At 43.4% G+C, this 22,297-nt stretch overlaps 1 pseudogene; it reads left to right on the top strand.

Moving 5' to 3' along the window:
- Positions 1 to 2,498: 2,498 nt before the first annotated feature.
- Positions 2,499 to 2,616, top strand: LOC126475797 (5S ribosomal RNA; annotated as a pseudogene).
- The last annotated feature ends 19,681 nt before the right edge of the window (positions 2,617 to 22,297 follow it).

Here is a 22,297-nt window from a genome sequence, read left to right as displayed (position 1 = left end):
AGTCCCGTTTTTCCAGTTTTCTGGCCGGCCGCGGTGGTCTCGCGATTCTAGGCGCGCAGTCCGGAACCGTGCGACTGCTACGGTCGCAGGTTCGAATCCTAGCTCGGGCATGAATGTGTGTGATGTCCTTAGGTTAGTTAGGTTTAAGTAGTTCTAAGTTCTAGGGGACTGATGACCACAGCAGTTGAGTCCTAGTGCTCAGAGCCATTTGAACCATTTGAACCAACCAGTTTTCTGGAAGAGTCTTCAGACAGACGGACAAAACTTTAGCGTTATGTCGTTGACTTCAGTTAAGGAATTATGAAACAAATTTAATTTTCTAATATCACTTCCTTTTCGAAGAACGGAAATTTTTCTATAGGAATCAACTTGAATTCTGAAAACAGATCGCGCTGTTCGTCCATGAGATCCGGAGTAGCCTACGTTTGAGAGTACGTACCGGGGCCAAGATTGTTGTCGTATTCCCTGACTTCCTGAAGGAAAACATAAATTTTGAGAGTACTCCAAGACAGTGTTATAAGGCTGTCACTATACGCAGAACGTGTCACTTCTCTGGTGGGTAAAGCTGGATGCTCCGCGAGGAAGTTGACGCAGGGTGCTGTTGAACACCGGAAATTCGCAATGCCAGAAGAATATAGGGACATGGAACACCTGTAGAGCATCGGCGCTTAGTCCAAGGACTCACACTTGACCATCAACATAAGTAAATGTAATATACTGCGCAGAAATAAGAAGACAGGCTTGTTATTATTCGATTGCCCTATTAGCAATCAAACAATGGACATACTGACAACCGTAAAATATCTAGGAGTGAACGTATGGAATGACAGGCAGTCGAACAACTTCATAAAACCCGTATGCCAGTATAAGATTCATGTAATGTAATTCAACGCTCGAAAGCATTCTTGAATACCGCAAGCCAAGGGGGGGAGCCTTACCAGGGAGGTAGAACAGTTCGAACTGCCACGGAGACGACCTACGGTGAGAAATTAGATCGTGCGTCATAAGATGGCTGCAGCAAGCGAAAATAATATCACATGGACTACTTTTCTTCAAACAAACCCATTTCAAGGCATGGTGCGTCGTGGGATCCTTCACTGACGAACAAACAATGTCCCTCCTCTCGAGCGCTAGTCGCTTAATGCCATTCACGTTCTGCACTGCATTGAGTATGGCCCTCCCTCACCTTTCAGATTCTGACCAATTCGAGCAGCAATACTGCAGGACGAGAAACTGAGTTCTAAACGCCGGCCGGTGTGGCCGGGGGGTTCTAGGCGCTACAGTCTGGAACCGCGTGACCGCTACGGTCGCAGGTTCGAATCCTGCCTCGGACATGGATGTGTGTGATGTCCTTAGGTTAGTTAGGTTTAAGTAGTTCTAAGTTCTAGGGGACTGATGACCTCAGCAGTTAAGTCCCATAGTGCTCAGAGCCATTTGAACCCAACCAATTCTAAACAGCCTACGATCCTGCCGCTGGTGAATTCCGTTTCTCCTTTATACGCCGGCATACTACAATAATGTTACAAAGAAGAAAAATTCAAATGCTACTTCTGAATTAGTAACTCGCTGTTTAAAGTTTCCTTATGCATACAACGTAGATGGCGTTACTTATTCCAGCTACATGCGGTTGTGCTGAAATGCTGACCGTCACTATATGTAACATTTTATTGTAAGCTACTTCATTGTGTTGCAATGTTAACGACTAGTAGTGTACGTCTCGTAGAAGTCACCACGACGAATAACTAAAAACAAGCCGAAGTCATAAGAAGAGTGTAGCGTCACTTCCGTACCAAAATCGCGAATAACATGTGTATGGACTAAAAATCATGTGTAAATAAAGTATACGCGAACGTTTTCTACGAGCTTAACGAGAAATGGTGTAGAAAGAAGAGAAAAAAAGGTGTTAATGTTGATACCAATGTGAAGGGACATTTTATTTTTCCAAGGAGAGGCAACATTTTGCGGACAATGGATAGCAGCTCAAATGACAATAAAAGTTAGCTTTCGTGTTGCTCATTTGTTTTTACTTCATTTCTGTCTTTGGCATTGTTTTGAGCTGATCTATGGGCGTTACTTAAAAAAACGGTCCATAGAGGGATTAATTTAAAATATATGCATTGAATGTTTCATTTGTTATTACTTCAGCACTACCGTAGAAACCCTCCATGTCAAGTATCTAAGTAAATTCGAATTGAACATATTAATTTTGCCTATTTTATAACTATTTGGAAGTGCAAAAATACTACGCCATTAGGTGCACGGTCCTTATTCCAGTAAATAACGTACCGAATTCTTACTCCCTGTTAGTACTAGAGAATAATTTTGATTTTAATTGATAATTTACAGATTTTCATTAAGAGATAAGTTAAAATTTCACTTTCGATTACGGCTTTTTTCGAATAATGAGTTTGACCTATAGTGCGTCATAAGCAATTAAAAAGCAATGTATTAGGGATTATTTATCAGAATTAGCTTTTCAGTAGGCTTTAGCTCCGTTTGCCAGCGGCCTTTCCGCAGTGGTAACACCGGTTCCCGTCAGATCACCGAAGTTAAGCGCTGTCGGGCTGGGATAGCACTTCGTTGGGTGACCATCTGGTCTACCGTACGCTGTTAGCAAGCGGGACGCACTCAGCCCTTGTGAGGCAAACTGAGGAGCTACTTGATTGAGAAGTAGCGGCTCCGGTCTCGGAAACTGACATACGGCCGCGAGAGCGGTGTCGTGACCACATGCCCCTCTATATCCGCATCCAGTGACGCATGTGGGCTCAGGATGACATGGCGGCCGGTCGGTACCTCTGGGCCTTCATGTCCTGTTCGGGAGGAGAGTTTTTAGCTCCTTTATTCTTAGTACTGAGATCACATAAAATATATAATTGTTCAGACTACAAATCGAAGTAGGTAGTTTCATAGGCCCTTTGCTGTCCCTTACCTATATAAACGATTTGGGAGACAATCTGAGCAGCTGTATTCGGTTGTTTGTAAATGACGCTGTCATTCATCGACTAATAAAGTCATCAGAAGATCAAAACAAACTGCAAAACGATTTAGAAAAAATATCCGAATGGTATGAAAAGAGGCAGTTGACCGTAAATAACGAAATAAGTGAGGTCATCCACATGAGTGCTAAAAGGAACTCTTTAAACTTCGGTTACACGATAAATCACTCTAATCTAAAAGCCGTAAATTTAACTAAATACCTAGGTATTACAATTACGAACAACTTAAATTGGAAAGAACACATAGAAAATGTTGTGGGGAAGGCTAACCAAAGGCTACGTTTTATTGGCAGAACACTCAGAAAATGTAACAGACCTACTAAGGAGACTGCCTACACTACGCTTGTCCGACCTCTTTTAGAATACTACTGCGCGGTGTGGGATCCTTACCAGGTAGGACTGACGGAGTACATCGAAAAAGTTCGAAGAAAGGCAGCACGTTTTGTATTATCGCGAAATATGGGAGAGAGAGTCACAGAAGTGATACAAGATTTGGGCTGGAAATCATTAAAAGAAAGGCGTATTTCGTTACGACGGAATATTCTCACGAAATTCCAATCACTAACTTTCTCCTCCGAATGTGAAAATATTTTGTTGACACCGACCTACATAGGGCGGAACGATCACCACGATAAAATAAGGGAAATCAGAGGTCGTACGGAGCCCCCCGTGGTCTAGGGGTCGCCGGCACGGTAGCTCAGCGTGTTCGGTCAGAGGGTTAGCAACCCTCTGTAATAAAAAAACTGAGCTAATCGATCAAAAACGAACTTCAACGGATGTCTTACGACGTCCGCCCCGAGCAGATGCAACGAACAAAAGCGAACAAAATGATATTAAAAAAAAAAAGGTGGTAGCGTCTTTGATTCATAATCAAAAAGTCTTCGGTCCCGGGTTCGATCCCCTCCACTGCCTAAATTTTGATAAATAATCAGCATTGGCGGCCGAAGACTTCCGGTATAAGAAGTCAGCCTCATTCTGCCAACGGCCTTGTAATAGAGGGCGGAGGAGCGGATAGAGGTTCAGGGCACTCTCTTGTCCTAGGGGTGGGAAATTGCCCCTAAAGGCGGGAGAATCAGCAATGATCAACGACATGAGGACGCAGAAGGCAATGGAAACCACTGCATTAAAGACACGTAACGTGTATCCACAGGATATGTGGCCTGTAATTGAAGAAGCGTCATGATGATCTCTCCATTGGCAAAAGATTCCGGAATAATCCCCATTTGGATCTCCGGGAGGGGACTGCCAAGGGGGAGGTTACCATGAGCAAACGATTGAATAATCAACGAAAGGATAACGTTCTACGAGTCGGGGCGTGGAATGTCAGAAGCTTGAACGTGGTAGGGAAACTAGAAAATCTGAAAAGGGAAATGCAAAGGCTCAATCTAGATATAGTAAGGGTCAGTGAAGTGAAGTGGAAGGAAGACAAGGATTTCTGGTCAGATGAGTATCGGGAAATATCAACAGCACCACAAAATGGTATAACAGGTGTAGGATTCGTTATGAATAGGAAGGTAGGGCAGAGGGTGTGTTACTGTGAACAGTTCAGTGAATGGGTTGTTCAAATCAGAATCGACAGCAGACCAACACCGGCAATGATAGTTCAGGTATACGTGCCGACGTCGCAAGCTGAAGATGAACAGATAGAGAAAGTGTATGAGGATATTGAAAGGGTAATGCAGTATGTAAGGGGGGACGAAAATCTAATAGTCATGGGCGACTGGAATGCAGTTGTAGGGGAAGGAGTAGAAGAAAAGGTTACAGGAGAATATGGCCTTGGGACGAGGAATGAAAGAGGAGAAAGACTAATTGAGTTCTGCAACAAGTTTCAGCTAGTAATAGCGAATACCCTGTTCAAGAATCACAAGAGGAGGAGGTATACTTGCAAAAGGCCGGGAGATACGGGAAGATTTCATTTAAATTACCTCATGGTCAGACAGAGATTCCAAAATCAGATACTGGATTGTAAGGCGTACCCAGGAGCAGATATAGACTCAGATCACAATATAGTAGTGATGAAGAGTAGGCTGAAGTTCAAGACATTAGTCAGGAAGAATCAATACGCAAAGAAGTGGGATACGGAAGTACTAAGGAATGACGAGATACGTTTGAAGTTCTCTAACGCTATAGATACAGCAATAAGGAATAGCGCAGTAGGCAGTACAGTTGAAGAGGAATGGACATCTCTAAAAAGGGCCATCACAGAAGTTGGGAAGGAAAACATAGGTACAAAGAAGGTAGCTGCGAAGAAACCATGGGTAACAGAAGAAATACTTCAGCTGATTGATGAAAGGAGGAAGTACAAACATGTTCCGGGAAAATCAGGAATACAGAAATACAAGTCGCTGAGGAATGAAATAAATAGGAAGTGCAGGGAAGTTAAGACGAAATGGCTGTAGGAAAAATGTGAAGACATCGAAAAAGATATGATTGTCGGAAGGACAGACTCAGCATACAGGAAAGTCAAACCAACCTATGGTGACATTAAAAGCAACGGTGGTAACATTAAAAGTGCAACGGCAATTCCACTGTTAAATGTAGAGGAGAGAGCAGATAGGTGGAAAGAATACATTGATAGCCTCTATGAGGGTGAAGATTTGTCTGATGTGATAGAAGAAGAAACAGGAGTCGATTTATAAGAGATAGGGGATCCAGTATTAGAATCGGAATTTAAAAGAGCTTTGGAGTACTTACGGTCAAATAAGGCAGAAGGGATAGATAACATTCCATCAGAATTTCTAAAATCATTGGCGGAAGTGGAAAGAAAACGACTATTCACGTTGGTGTGTAGAATATATGAGTCTGGCGACATACCAACTGACTTTCGGAAAAGCATCATCCATACAATTCCGAAGACGGCAAGAGTTGACAAGTGCGAGAATTATCGCACAATCAGCTTAACAGCTCATGCATCGAAGCTGCTTACTAGAATAATATACAGAAGAATGGAAAAGAAAATTGAGAATGCGCTAGGTGACGATCAGTTTGGTTTAGGAAAAGCAAAGGGACGAGAGAGGCAATTCTGACGTTACGGCTAATAATGCAAGCAAGGCTAAACAAAAATCAAGAGACTTTCATAGGATTTGTCGACAATATAAAATGGTGCAAGCTGTTCGAGATTCTGAAAAAAGTAGGGGTAAGCTATAGGGAGAGACGGATCATATACAATACGTACAACAACCAAGAGGGAATAATAAGAGTGGACGATCAAGAACGAAGTGCTCGTATTAAGAAGGGTGTAGGACAAGGCTGTAGCCTTTCGCTCCTACTCTTCAATCTGTACATCGAGGAAGCAATGATGGAAATAAAAGAAAGGTTCAGGAGTGGAATTAAAATACAAGGTGAAAGGATATCAATGATACGATTCGCTGATGACATTGCTATCCTGAATGAAAGTGAAGAAGAATTAAATGATCTGCTGAACCGAATGAACAGTCTAATGAGTACACAGTATGGTTTGAGAGTAAATCGGAGAAAGACGAAGGTAATGAGAAGTAGTAGAAATGAGAACAGCGAGAAACTTAACATCAGGGCTGATGGTCACGAAGTCAATGAAGTTAAGGAATTCTGCTACCTAGGCAGTAAAATAACCAATGACGGACGGAGCAAGGAGGACATCAAAAGCAGGCTCGCTATGGCAAAAAAGGCATTTCTGGCCAAGAGAAGTCTACTAATATCAAATACCGGCCTTAATTTGAGGAAGAAATTTCTGAGGATGTACGTCTGGAGTACAGCATTGTATGGTAGTGAAACATGGACTGTGGGAAAACCGGAACAGAAGAGAATCGAAGCATTTGAGATGTGGTGCTATAGAAGAATGTTGAAAATTAGGTGGACTGATAAGGTAAGGAATGAGGAGGTTCTACGCAGAATCGGAGAGGAAAGGAATATGTGGAAAACGCTGATAAGGAGAAGGGACAGGATGATACGACATCTGCTAAGACATGAGGGAATGACTTCCATGGTACTAGAGGGAGCTGTAGAGGACAAAAACTGTAGAGGAAGACAGAGATTGGAATACGTTGAAACGCGTATGTATTCATTACCAGCGATGGCGAGGCATGGCAGAATCTCTGACCAGAGAGTTATTTATCGTTGCTAGTCTGCGCTTGACCGCGCGAGTGTTCAGTTGCGAGTTGTACTCAGTCAGAAGTAGTTGTGTGTGAGGAGTCGGCGGGCGTCGACATGGTTCTCTGGTCAAGGTTCGGTACGAGGTATATTGTTAAATAAGGAACAACCCAGAAGCAAATTTTTTCTTTTTCTCTTCTTGCTTTCCCCTATAAATACCCAAAGCAATGCATTGCTAACAAAAAAATGTATTACCAGTCCCAAATAATGATACCAGTTTAAGAGAGTTCTGAGTAATTCTGATTAGCTCTGAATAGTATGTCACTTGAATAATGAATGCATAAATACTATGCGCATAATTTCATTACTGTATTGAGATGACCAATGATTAATTATTAATGCTTTGTAACTGGGAAATGAATGCTACTGATTACTATATTGGGATGACCAATGATTAATTAATAATGCTTTGTAAGTGGGAAATGAATGCTACTGATTACTGTATTGGGATGACCAATGATTAATTAATAATGCTTTGTAACTGGGAAATGAATGCTACTGATTACTGTATTAAGATGACCAATGATTAATTAATAATGCTTTGTAACTGGGAAATGAATGCTACTAATTACTGTATTGGGATGACCAATGATTAATTAATAATGCTTTGTAACTGGGAAATGAATGCTACTGATTACTGTATTAAGATGACCAATGATTAATTAATAATGCTCTGTAACTGGGAAATGAATGCTACTGATTACTGTATTGGGATGACCAATGATTAATTATCAACATTATTCTGTAATACTATGTTATCGACTACCTCCTGTTTTAAGTAATGACTTCTGATGATCTGTAATTAGGGAATGAATGCCAATGTTCTCTGTAAAATGTTCTCTGTAAAACGAATGACTTCTATGATTTGTAATTAGAGAACGAGTGCCAATCTTCTCTGTAAAACAATTAATGAACATTTTTCTGTAATACTACATACATGGTACAGAAATGTTTAATAACTGGGCTATGACTGCCGCAAACTACTAATGTAATTCCCAATGAAAACTAGTATGTGACTTAATGTCCTTCACCTTCTGACCTAACTACCTTGAATTACTGCAATATCCATTTGTCCTGTATATCCTCTTGATCATGGAGCACTATATTTGGTTTTTGCACTAATTCTACGTTGGTGTGCCTTGTAAGAGCGTGGTGTTGACACGACATGCTGTCCACCACCGTGAGCGATGGAGACGTTATTATGGTCCCACTGTCTGGTGTACCTGATGTACTGCCAAAATGATAACATGGAATATTAATACGACATTTCAGTGTTTTGGCTACGCTGATAAACACTTCTGGGAAAAGAACTTCAGATTGTCTCACTTGGTGTTCTACTTCTGTGGAAAGATATGGACTTTCAGTGCAGCTGCGTGCAACCTAAAGTGCTACAACCATGATGCAATCCTTCCCTTTCCTATCCTAATTCTTGTAACATAGTGAAAATCATTTTTTTTTTTTTTTGCTAACATCATTTGTATTCATGGCCTATACATTTTTTTCGATATATTCTGAACTACAGTGCGTGTGCACTTTTGTCATTTTTCTACCATGATTTCTACTTATTGTATATACATTTTGTGATTTGCTGATACATTCTGAATTTCAGTGCGTGTGCACTTTTCTCATTTTCTAACATGATTACTACTCATTGTATGTACATTTTGATTTGCTGATATATTCTGAACTACAGTGCATGTGCACTTATGTCACTTGTCAACATGATTTTTTGCCATTATGTTTATTTGTTGTGAAAATGCTAAAGAGTTTTTCAGTGCGTGTGCACTTATGTCATTTGTTAATATGTTTTCTACTCACATTTTGTTATTGTCTAATATGTTTTGTACTCGGTGCATGTGCACCACATTTACTTCATGTTCTACATCTGAATATTCTGTGATTGTAAAGTTCATTAGTTAAGAAAAAATGTGTTGCTCATGGCAAGTCCAAATGACTCACCATAGCTGCCAAATTTTTGCCCCCTCCAGTGGAGGGTTATGAAACGCGTATGTATTCAGTACCAGCGATGGCGAGGCATGACAGAATCTCTGACCAGAGAGTTGTTTATCGTTGCTAGTCTGCGCTTGACCACGCGAGAGTTCAGTTGCGAGTTGTATGTTGCGAGTTGGACTCAGTCGGAGTTGTGTGAGAGGAGTCAGCGGGCGTCGACATGGGTCTCTGGTCAAGGTTCGGGACGAGGTATATTGTTAAATATGGTAATGAAGCAGCATTGCGCACATCTGGTGATGTAATGTATGTTAATTGTAATTAATTTGTTCAAGAAATGCCCCAATAATAATTTTGTTTTCAAAGCAATCGTTTTTTAAAAAAAAGGAATCATTCCAATTGAAACAATATTTCCTATGCTTTTCCTCCCAGAATCTATTTATCAGATTAATTATTGCACAGGGCCTAAGGTCAGCGCAGCTGCCCTTATAAAATTTATCAGTTTCACCTTAACGTTAACTTTGTGAGGACTTAACATTTTTACACATTTTTATTATCATTGAGTTTTATTACTGTGGGAAGCTAACATTTGGCACTATTTGCAATTCTAATCAATTCTTTTCATTTTCATATTTTCATGGGGAGGTTACAACGTCAAGCAAATAATTGAGGACGCAGGTTGCAAGTGCTACTCTGAGATGAAGAGGTTAGCACAGGAAAGTAATTCGTGGCGGACCGCATCAAACCAGTCAGCAGACTGATGACCAAAAAAAAAAAAAAAAAAAAAAAAGACGGAAAGATATAGGTGTTCATTCTTTGCTCTTTGCGCGCAATACGAGATTTGAATAATAGAGAATTATTAAGGTGGTTCGATGAACCCTCTGCCAGGCACTCAAATGGGATTTGCAGAGTATCCATGTAGATGTAGATAGAAGGACGCTGTGAGTGTTCACTATTGTTGTTCTCGCCGTGCTCCATATGTGGATGGAGAAGAGAAGGCGAGAGTACTATAGTGGTGCCCGCAGTAGCCTTTAATATGCTTCGTTGAGGAGAATACACGTAGATATTGAGATAAAGAGTGCAAAAGATTGAACTCTGAGATGTGCTGCAAATAATATTATTATTCTAATGGAGAGCGTAGTACTTGACGTTCACAATCGATTTCATAATCGAATGAGACGTACCACGGCCTTCGCCCAGAGTGTTGTTGCCGTTCTTAAGGACACATACGTCTCGTTGTCGACTTCGACAGCGAACGGCTGCCTCTTTCGCACCATCGATTGGCTCTGTCGAAAGCCAGTGTGCGATAATAACAAATTCGCACCCGTCAGGGAAACGGGCGTAATGATGTATGGTCCCTAATAGGCGATCGAGAATTAAGCGGCGTGCGCAGGCGCAACCTGTTATTACGGCGCGGGGAACGGTCGACGTATCGCCGTCGATCGCACGCGGAGGCGGCGGCGGCCGGGCGGCAGGGGGCGCCCGTGGCGAGGGGAGCCTCGGAATGAAATGTCAGCTGAGCGCCGGGCGCCGAGCGTGCGTCCCTGCGGCCTTGGCGCCGCCTCTCAGCTTGACGCCGACATCCGCGCGTCTGACGCCGGGCGAGCGGCATCTGACGCTGATGTGCTGCACTCGCGCCAGGCGGCTCTCGAAACAGCTTTCCATTACAACCTCACTGGCCAGGGATTTCCGCACTTGCTGCAGAACAGATTACTGGGATTCGACTGGAGGCGGGCAGGAAGACGTGAGGTGACACACATTTGGGTAGACTACAAACGCCACCATGCAGCGACGCTATAGGAGTGTGTTCCTGAGGTTACGAGTCATGTGGATTTCAACAGCCACGTTACGTACACTGGGGTTACATAAGACTAATATCGTGTCGGAAGTCCTTATGGCTGGCTTATAGTAGCAGCTCGAAGTGGCATGGACTCAACAGTCTCCCGATCATGTCCCCAAAATGTTTGTGGGATTCAGGTAGGGCTGTCTGGGTGGCCAAATGATTCACTCGAAATATCTGGAATGCCCTTCAAACCAATCGCGAATAACTCTGCCCGGTGACATGGCGTATCGTCACCCATCAAATTCCATCCTTGTTCGGGAACATGAAACCCACGGATGGCTGTAAATGGTGTCCAAGGACAGGACAAGGACAAACTGTTGAATAATCAAAAGCTAAACTCGATGGTCAAATGCGAACCACCGAGGAAAATAAATCCACTGGTAATACTGTATGATGTACCCACGGTTATGACTAACGAAGATCTTTGCGAAACAATAAGAGAACAAAACTTTGAGGGAATGAACGAGGAAGAATTCAAAAATTGTTTCAAGTTCAAATTTAAGACGGGGCCACGGGGTCATGATGTTGTCCATCACGTCGCCGAAGTAACTGCGCCCGTGTCGAAAAACAATACAACAATGGGCAGATTGTATGTCAGCTTTCATGCCATAAATACAAGGGATTATGTCGTGGTACCTCGTTGCCACAATTGTGGTGACTTGGACCACATTCTGAGGCTGTATACCAGGGAATCGGCATGCACCAAGTGTGGTGAGAATGGTCATAATCGCAAAGATTGGCAGCAGCAAATTGCATACCCTGTAGAAATCGAGGTAAAAAATCTTGCGGAGCCACAGGACGTAACTGCCCGACATACCGAATGCTCGAACAGAGATTAATCTCTAGAATCGACTATGGTTGAGCCCGGCATACCGAACAGGATGCCAAAGCGAAAGTCCCCGAGCAAAAGGAGGAGGGATGAGGGCAAATAGATTCAAGGATTTTTTGAGGTCGTTTTCGGCGAGTTTACGAGTGCCCCCTGTTCAATGATGTAGCGACTACATTTCGAGACAGACTTCCAAACCACGACACATATCAACTGCTTAGACGTGAGGACACTGTCCAAATGTTAAATACATTACTCAACGAGGTATCACGGAAAGTTTTAACAGAGTACTTGAGGGACATGAACTGAATAACTAAGGCAAGCCCTATTCCCATACCGCCTGTGCGTGAACTGGTCGACTTTCCATCATAGTTGGAATCCGCCACGTGCAGGATTAGGGGGAGTGGGGATCAATGCTACCGATAAGGACATGCACCGGAAATGACGTAAGATAAGTTAGTTTGTAGGACTTAGTTTAGGAAAATTATGCTAGGGAACTGCAGCGAATCAACATCGTCGCCTACCCAGTCCCAGGTGCACGCTTTTCGGGTTTAGCTCGATGAGCAAGGCTATCAAAAGTAGGTTTATATCTCTCACTGGCACACATGTGACGCTGCAGGCGATAGGAATTAGTTATAAGAAATAGATATAAGCCCTAGGTACTAGACAACATTGTATGTAACACTAACTGTAGCTCACCTGAATCTCACGTGAAAATTGTAACTAGCTCCAATATAATAAGTACCAGGTGTATAATTATTATGACCCACTAATGAGATAAGGAAGTGGGTTAATACTGTATAATTATTATGGTTTGTAATAAAGATAAAAAAAATGATATCCAACTAGCCGAACTTAACCGTACCTGCGAATGATGGGTTCAGTTGATCAGAGGACCCATTCCATGTAAACACTGCCCATATCATTATGGATCAGCACCACCTTGCACACTACCTTGTTGACAGCCCTGGTCCGTTGCTTCGTGGGCTCTGATCTTCAAACGAGTCATCGAGTCATAAATGACTGTGGCCCGATGACATGGTGCATTGTCATCCATACCTTTGTTGTGGAACAAGAAGTCCATGAAGAGTTGCAAATGGTCTCCAATTAGCCTGAATAATCATTTCTAGGCAATGATCAGTTCAGCTGGAGCAGAGGACTCAATCCATTCCACCACGAACTGGCACAGTGCCTTCTTGACAACTTGTGTCCATGGCTTCCTGGCGTCTGTGCCATTCTCGAACTAACCATCAGTTCCTACCAGCTCATTTGACAAAGTCACAATTTTCCGGTCGTTTAAGGTCCAACCGATATGGTCGCAAGCCCAGGAAAGACGCTGCAGGTGATGTGCTGTTAGCAGAGTAACCGGCGTCGCTCGTCTGCTGCCATCAGTACCCGACCGCATTGCTACCAGCGCCGCCACCGCCATTCAGCCTATTCCTTCGTTTCTTTCGTCAGTCGACTCGACTCTTCAGTACAAGCAAACGAGCATAAACGCCCTTAATGGTCGTGATTCTGTTATGCCAGCGTTGTCTGTTCGTCCTAGATCTGACTATCCTACTTAGCACATGTTGTACAAAATATTTGCTTGTTTACCTGCGTCTAGTGCTACAGTGGCAAGAAGTTTTTCAACGCTGCGGCGTATAAAGACATGGCTCAGATCGACCTCGAAGGAGGATCGGCTTAATGGCTTAGGTCTGTTGAACACTCATCCTGGCATTGATTGTCCTATTGACCATGAAATTAACCAATTTGCAAGGAAGAATAGGCGCATAGAATCCATCATTTAAGGAAGATAACCACAATTGTAACTTTTTTATATCATAAGATGGCATTGTCTTGTATATGTGTATAAACAGTTTAAATAAAGCTTTCTTAAACTTTGCATGTGACTTGATCATTTTTTTTTTTTTTATAACGGTAAAAGTAAAGATAGCTCAAGATATCTTTAGCGTCCCCTTCTTGACGTTCTTCTGTCTCCGCCACTGGCTGCCACAGCCAAATTTCGCCGCGCTGTTCTTACAGATGCGTTTGTCGTACGACCCACAGTTATTTCTTCGGTTATTTTGAAATTTCTTTATTTAAATTTTTGTACTTACACTGGAATAACTGAGAAAATGAAACTTTTTAATTTAATTCTGAAACTGCTGATTGAAACTGAGCGTACTGAGCCTTTGCTGTTTTATCATTTCAACACTGGCCTACAGAATTTGCCCTGAGAAACAGAACTCAAACTTCTCCTATTCATTAATTACCCACAATATTCAAGGATAACGCGATGTGACTGCTTTAAAATTAACTCAAAAGAATGGCCCTGAATTAGTAGAAATCCTAACAATAATGTATACATTTCATAAGTCACTTACCTCACAAAAATCTTCATTACACGAACTACAGCAATGACGCAAGCACCAATACTGCCAGCTAAAAACAAGATTCTATCTATTGAAGGCTCTAACTGCTGACAGGAATGTGGTTAGCAAAGGAAAGGTTTTGTCGCAAAGCAAACAATGTATTTTTACCTTAATAATGTGACATACAGTTCAAAAAATTATATAAACATGAGTAATATTCAATCTCCAAGTCGAACACCGAGCGAAGTGGCGCAGTGGTTAGACACTGGACTCGTATTCGGGACGACGACGGTTCAATCCCGCGTCCGGCCATCCTGATTTAGGTTTTCCGTGATTTCCCTAAATCGCTCCAGGCGAATGCCGGGATGGTTCCTTTCAAAGGGCACGGCCGACTGCTCTCCCCGTTCTTCCCTAATCGGTTGAGACCGATGACCTCGCTGTCTGGTCTCCTTCCCCAAACCACCCAACCCCCCCCCCCCCCCCCCACAAGTCGAACACGTCCACATCGTCCGCTTTCGCTAACACTTCAAACCTCTAACCTCCATCAATGCTAACTACTCACTTCCAATCTCCATCACTACTGGCTGTTCACCTCCAACTTCCATCACTGCTGGCGATTCACCTCCAACAGCCATCACCGCAGACTGTTAACTTCCAACTGCTAGTCCGACCAGCCACAGAGTCTCATACAGAGTGCGCACAGCGCTGTCAGAGTTGTTAAGGCAGAGCGCTACACAGCGCTGCCAACATACAAACACATAAAGAGCCTACTTACAATTTCACGTAGTGTTGCTTCTCTGTTAGCACTTACACTCCACGCAAACGGCGCTGCTGTCGGTCGTCCAAGGAAGCCGTCCCTCTACGTTCGTTATCCACTGTGAGAAGTCATGCCAGATGTATTCTCGGCACTCTCTTCACACTGTGGATCTCGGAATACTGAATTCCCTAACGATTTCCGAAATGGAGTGTTCCATGCGTCTAGCTCCCATTCCGCAACGAAAGTCTGTTAATTCCCGTCTCGCGGCCATAATCACGTCGGAAAGTGTTTCACATTGATCACTTCATTACAAATGACAGCTCTGTCAATGCACTGATCTTATGTGCCTTGTATACGCGATACTGCCGCCATCTGTATGTGTGAATATCGCTATCCCATGACTTGCCATCTCAGTGTGCAACACATTACGATTAGTACGCAGCTTTTTACATCTAGTGTCCTTCATATTACTTAAAAAACATGAGGTAATCGGTATCAGAACCGGTTTTGATACTACAAGCGGTCTTTGGGCTCTACTATGACAGTAGCGAGAACGCTGATACGTATTTCAGAAATGTTACTTACGACTGTTGATTTGTCGTTGTTCTGTGTATCTCTTGGATACTTTCAGCTGTGCTCGAGATGAGCCACCTTACAACACTGTCCTTGATTCTACCAATGTGCCACCGACCCCCTCTCCCTTCCGTTGTATTCTCAAGGTAAACGCACTTGGTCTTTTTCAGGATGCATAGGCCTTTTTGTTGTGAATAAATTTTACCTATATTGCTTATAAACATATATTTTTTGCTGACTGAAACTGCTATTCGCTGACTATTTTAAGTGCTGGAGGGGTATTCTGTTGCTTTCGGTTTGCAGGTAGGGATCACAGGTGTTTTCCGTATATATTTATATACATATGCTTTCAAAAAGCATGAACCCTGTATTTTACCGCCACACTGCTGATGTATGTACAAACACAGTAAATATTTGCATTTGTTTTGCTGAAATGTAAGACAATGTTGCGTCAACGAGTGAGGCAACCGCCTCCTGACAGGCTCTTTGTTGCCACCAGTTTAGTCCCCCTAATTTCTTCCTTTTAATCGTAGAATTTTGTGAAATGTTTCTAGGTTGTTCGATAGATGTTCTGCTTACTTTGGATCGTATGTATACTGCTCCAAAACGGTATGGCTATCGCAATTGAGTGGTACTAGCATTTCCTACATTTTAAAATCAAAATTTTCTTAAACTTTAATTGTAGTTTAACGTCATCTCTGTAAGCATTACACAAACACGAAAAACGAGTATGTATTATTTCTCCAAGTTACTGTGTAATACACTGCTCCCATCTGGTGGTACCCTGTAAAAACGTGCAGTCCGTTTGACCAGTCCACGGTAGTGTGCCGTCAACAGTTCAGACGCAGCAAACAATACCCTCTGAACAAAATGTATTTTGTCAGCAAATATTGGCACTGTTTACCACAAGTATGATTTCATTGTAATACGATATGCGACGTTACAATGGTGCATCTTCTTCGGCGAGGTACGTGCACCGCAGGCATGTTCTGTTTATAATCGTGACGTTGGATATCCATAATTGTTTTTACTTAACCAACGGTCTTGCTGCAGTGGTAACACCGGTTCCCGTCAGAACACCGAAGTTAAGCGCTGTCTGGCTGGTCCAACACTTGGATGCGTAACCATCCGGTCTGCCGAGCACTGTTGGCAAGCTGGATGCACTCGGCCGTTGTGAAGCAAACTGAAGAGCTACTTGATTGAGAAGTAGCGGCTCCGGTCTCGTAAACTGAAATACGGCCGGGAGAGCAGTGTGCTGACCACATGCCCCTTCATATCAGCATCCAATGTCGCCTGTGGGCTGAGAATGACACGGCGGCCGGTCGGTACCGTTGGGCCTTCCCGGGTCTGTTCGGAGGCAGAGTTTTTACTTATTTTGCAGATGCTCCCAAACATGCTTATGACTAGATGACAGTGCAACACACTGACTATCACGATGCAGATGGCAATTTAAAATGGCGAAGCTAGTTGTCTACACACGTATTTATTGCGATCTGGGCAAATAAAAATTCTAAGAATTTCCAGCATATTGCAGCCCCGTCAGCAACTGTGATGGTCTAATATATTCAAGAGTCCGCCTCAGTTGCGCAAATTTTCTGGTCTTTACCAGGTATCGGCTAAATTAATCTAGCCTTCTTCAGAAGCATAAAATTATTATAACCTGCCAGAGTAAGGGACCATCAACATTAAAATTAAAACCTACAGCTGAGTGCCAATGTAGCTGCCGCTGCCAACCGACCACGTGGTGAAGAGATGCCGGGGCTGGACTTCAGTTAAGAAGTTTGAAACCTCCCCTTAGAAAAATTTATGAATTACTGTGCTGATAAACCTCTTACGTTATTTGATTTTCAAACAGCTGTGCAGAACTGAACGTACTCAAACATTTCTCTCTTTACTTATTCTGATAAACACTAAACTGACACACGATACTTTTAGCGCAACGCAATCTGATTTCCAATATTCCCTACAAAAAAATTGCCCTGACTAACAATAACCTACACCTTTCATGAATCACTTACCTCACAAAAATCTTCGTTACTCGAACTACTGCAATACAGCGAGCGCCAATACTGCCAGCTAAACAAAAGATTCTAACTACTGAAGGGGCTAACTACTGATAGGCACAGTTACCAAATGAAAGGTTTTGATAGAGAACAAACAATGTATTTACCTTAATAATATTCAAAAGTCATCACATATATATCAGTTCATCATATACAGTATTACAAATTTACTCTTTCTGGTGGACACACGTCCAGATCGTCCGCTCTCAAAATTCTGCCATCTCTCTCCCCACATCCAGCGCTGCTGGCCACTCACCTCCAACTGCGCAACGCTACGCGCTGTTCACATCCAACTGCCCAACACTACAATAACAAAAATTCCAACAATGCAAACCAGCCTCAGACTGCACACAGCGCAGTCAGTGATTTTCATACAGAGCGCTACGTGGCGTTACCAACATAAAAACCTAAACAGCCTACTTACAAGTTTTAATTCGACGTGGTATTAAGGTACTATAGGTTTTAATTTTAATGTTGACGGTGCCTTACTCTGTCAGGTTATGGTAATTTTATGCTTCTGAAGAAGGCTAGATTGATTTAGCCGAAACCTGCTGAAGACCAGAAAATTTGCGGAACTGAGGTGGACTCTTCAATATATCAATATATTAAACAAAACTTCTGTAGTAAGAATATTATATTTTTGAAAAAAGTAAAACACTTTATAGAAGGAACTATTCAAACTTATTGCTTGTTAACATTAGATAAATTTGTAGGAGAATCTGGAGTTTGTGTCCTAACACATTAGTACTTAACATGTCGACAATACCTAATGCGGCCATATCATACGTCGCGTCCAGTTTGCGCCACGTGGCGCACAGCATTTCTGGGGTGATTTGATGGAAGGCAGCTGTAATCTGCCCCCATAGGTCGGCCGGTTTCTGAGGTCTTTGTGCACACACTGTTGACCTGACGTAGCCCCACACAAAAGATCTGCACAGGTTAGCTCGGAGCTGTTAGGCGACCATGGGATAGGTCCATCGCGGCCGTATCAGCGACCGTTGAATATCTGGTTTAATTGTTCGCACACTATGTGAACCCAATGCGGAGGTGCACCGTAATGTTGATATGTATGGTAACCGGTATCTCATCTTGCTGTAATTACGGGACCACATATTGCTCGATCGTTTCAAGGTAACCGACGGTACGAAGAGTCTCGTCGCACAGGTGGAAGACTATCTCATGGGTCTCTCTGCGCCACAGATTCACTTTAGGGCTGGCTCTTTCGAGATAGTTATTTGACACGTGGATTCTTGGTTTCCCAAATGAAGTAGTTATGCGTATTGACTTGACGACTAAATGTGATTTCGTTCGTGAATGTCTATTGATTTGAACTTTGATCGTCTGCTTCCTCCTGCCACTGACCCATCATCAAAACAAAATGGAGTCGTGCTTAAAGAGCGTAACAGCTGTGTCACTGCTTGCTTGCACTGAATACGACATGGTGACGTACCGTCTAACTATCTTATGATGTGGTGCGTATGGTGTGTTCAGCTCAGCCGATAAGCGGCGGAGTGACTTTCGTGGACTCTGAGTCATAGCGTGTCGAATATTTTCCTCCTTCTCTGTCATGCTGCCTTCCGCCTGTGTCAGGCTTCCGCAGTCCATTTTGCAAGAATATGTTGCACTATTTAACAATGTGTCGATGTAATGGGGCATAACTATCGATGTAATGTCGTCTGTAAGCTCGCTGGGTCTGTACGACACTCGAAAATCATACGGCACACTGAGCGTTGTTATCAGTAACCTCTCCATGATCCATGTACGGCTTCGCACGGAGTTAATTCCTCATTGTGTCGAACAGATGGAAGTCGGGGGCTGCGAGATCCGGGCTGTATGGTGGATGAGGAAGAACAGTGCAATGAAGTTTTGGGAACTCCTATCGGGTCTTTATACTTCTGTGAAGCCTTGTGTTGTCATGGAGAAAGAGAAGTTGGTTTGGATTTTTGTGGCGACGAGCATACTGCAGTCGTTTCTTCAATTTCCTAAGGGTAGTACAATACACTCCAAGTTGATTGCTGCACTATCAGGGATGACTTCAAACAAAGTAACCCTTCAGAGTCCCAGAAGACTTTCGCGGTGACTTTGCCGGCCGAGGGTGCGGCTTTGGACTTTTTGTTCGGAGGAGAGTAATGTGGCGCCACTCCACGCATTGCCGTTTTGTTTCCGTTTCGAAGTAGTGAACCGTTGTTTCATCACCTGTACCAACGCTCGACAAAAAATTGTCACGATCAGTCTCTTAAAGCGCAATAAATGTGGCACAGATGGCCCCTCGTTAGGCTGCGGGGAAGCCAGCGGGCACACGATTCAGAATACCTCAACTGGTTGACAAGTGTGTCGCCAGTACCAACAGAGACGTCCAGTTGCGCACCGAGGTGCCTGATTGTGATCCGTCGATCACTCGAATGAGAGTGTCCGCCGACTAGCGGGAGATAGGAGAGGTTTATGCGACCTTGTTGCGATGACGATAGACGCCTCACTCAGCAACTCTCCTTTTTTTTCCAATGCCAGGTCTCCGCAGACATTCTGCAAGCACCTAAGAATATCTGTAATGCTCTGGTTTTCCGCTCATCAGTAAAGAAATTACCTAGTAAATAACGTCGGAAGCAACGTGAGGTTATTCGCGGACGAGGCTGTTACACACGGGGTTTCCGTAAGAGCGTGCAAAATGTGACAGGACATAGAGAATTCTTCACTGAACAATAAGACGTAGGGAACATGGGGTCGAAGGAGCCAGCTTAAGGAGATATGTAAACTAGTCTACCTCTTTGTCTAGAACCACTGTTTTCCAGCTTATTTACAACTAACGTGCGCACAAGTTTACACGTACTGAGCTGTCTACTTAACATGTACATTCTTAACTTCCTGCAAGGAAACATGGAGGACGAGCCTGATTACTAGAAAATCATGACGCAGGCTTTGCTCCCTACACTGGGCCGTAAGGTGGCTCTGTAGTATCGTACTTACATTGTCCCATGACAGAACGTGCAATGAATCAACGACATACCCACGCATTAGTCCATGCTATTCAGAGACGTACAGTACAATACGATGGAGCAGTACTCAATGACGAGTACCTTGTGTATGGGGAACCTAAGCTGTGACGCTGCGCCAGTGGATACGGAGATGGAATTAGTTGCCAGAATTGTAGCTGCCTGTCATGTGATTCACAGGCAGCCGTTGGGTGCGAGCCACGACTGATATGTCATCATATTTTAACCGGTGACCGTTTTTTACTCCTACGCTACCCCGACAAATCTGCTATAGCTGAGCACGCTTTAGGAAACGGATACTGGATACGATTTGACGAAACATCCATCGTAACTCGCACTAACGGCTTGTGGGATTGTGTAATTAAAGGAGTCATTGAAATAAAAATCAACGACAACACACTAAATAGACAAGGTGGCCTGCAGCTAGGCACAGCGTGGGATCCAGCGGTCGCGTGGCTGAAGCGGGCACCTCGAACGCCGAGTCAACGTGTGCTCTTATCGGGCGATGCCGCAAGCACCAGTGACGTCACAGCCGACAGCTAGTGTATATAAGGAATACCTCCTGACAATGGTCAACGAGTGCTGGCCGAAAGCTCGAGTAATTTTAATCTCTTGACGCTGCTGGACGCAGGCTGCTGTGGCCGAGCGCTTCTAGGCACTTCAGTTCTGAACCGTGCTGCTGCTATGGTTGCAGGTTTGAATCCTGCCTCAGGCATGGATGTGTGTGAAGTCCTTAGGTTTGTTAGGTTTAAGTAGTTCTCAGTCTAGGGGACTGATGACCTCAGATGTTAAGTCCCATAGTGCTTAGAGCCATTTGAACCATTTTTGTTGCTTCGTTATTTCTGTCCATCTCCTTTATGTCTGGCCACATTTCTCCTGGTGATTCGCTTCCGCATATCTCACACACTGTATTAATCGCGAGTGGTGTTCGTGTTCTTTGATACACTCGTTTATCATCCTTCCAATTTCGCCTACATACACGTCACTTCATACACTTTTGCAGCGTGGAGGTAATCGAATGCCGTCAGTACTGCGTCGAGAAAAAGTCTTTTATAATAGCTGCCTCTATTTCATCAAATAACTGTGCGGAACTCGCGTACATAGGCTAACACTCTTTGGTGCAGTTAAGCAAACCACTTAGAACGAGATATGGAGATTCACCAGCCCCAGGCTGGTCAACAGTCGTTGGATTAATATAAAGGTCTCGGGTTTCCAGCCGAGTGAGTTCGTCGAAATTGCGCCACTTTTCAATGAATGTCGCTCCCATCAGTCCGCCAGAAGATAAGGGGAGTGAAGCTCATCAGAACGTCGCGCCATTTCGGCGAACTCACTTTCCGTGAAAGCCGAGTGCTCTATACGTGTTCAGCTACCCGAGTACGACCACGATCCCAATTTGTTGGACTGTTACACGGGAAAAGCCTGCGCTGTTTTCAAGCCGCTTTCCACCCAATTCATCAATTGCTCTCATTCATCATAGTTTGTGCAACACGACATGCAAGCATGTAATAAATATGCAATTACGTAGTAGAGAAAACCGGTGTGGGAGGATAGATTGTGCAAAACAAATACTCATTTGTTGTGTTGTCGCTTGGCTCTAGGGGAAGTCCATTGTGAGTACTGCTGTGTTGAGACTCTGACGCCAACAGATACGAGGACTAGACGGGCACAGCAGTTACAAATCATGTTACGCACGTATTATTTAATCTTCATCAGCTACTAGCTGTAATTGTAGAGCAGCTGGTCTCCTGACGCTGTCTCTCTACTGCTGAACTGACTCCAGGTGATACTTTTGTAGATAATGAGCACTCTTCTACTATCGC

The sequence above is a fragment of the Schistocerca serialis genome, chromosome 4 (assembly GCF_023864345.2).
Source record: "Schistocerca serialis cubense isolate TAMUIC-IGC-003099 chromosome 4, iqSchSeri2.2, whole genome shotgun sequence".
Taxonomy (NCBI): domain Eukaryota; kingdom Metazoa; phylum Arthropoda; class Insecta; order Orthoptera; family Acrididae; genus Schistocerca; species Schistocerca serialis.
The sequence above is the reverse complement of the archived record's forward strand: the minus strand, read 5'-3'. Positions and strand labels throughout refer to the sequence as shown.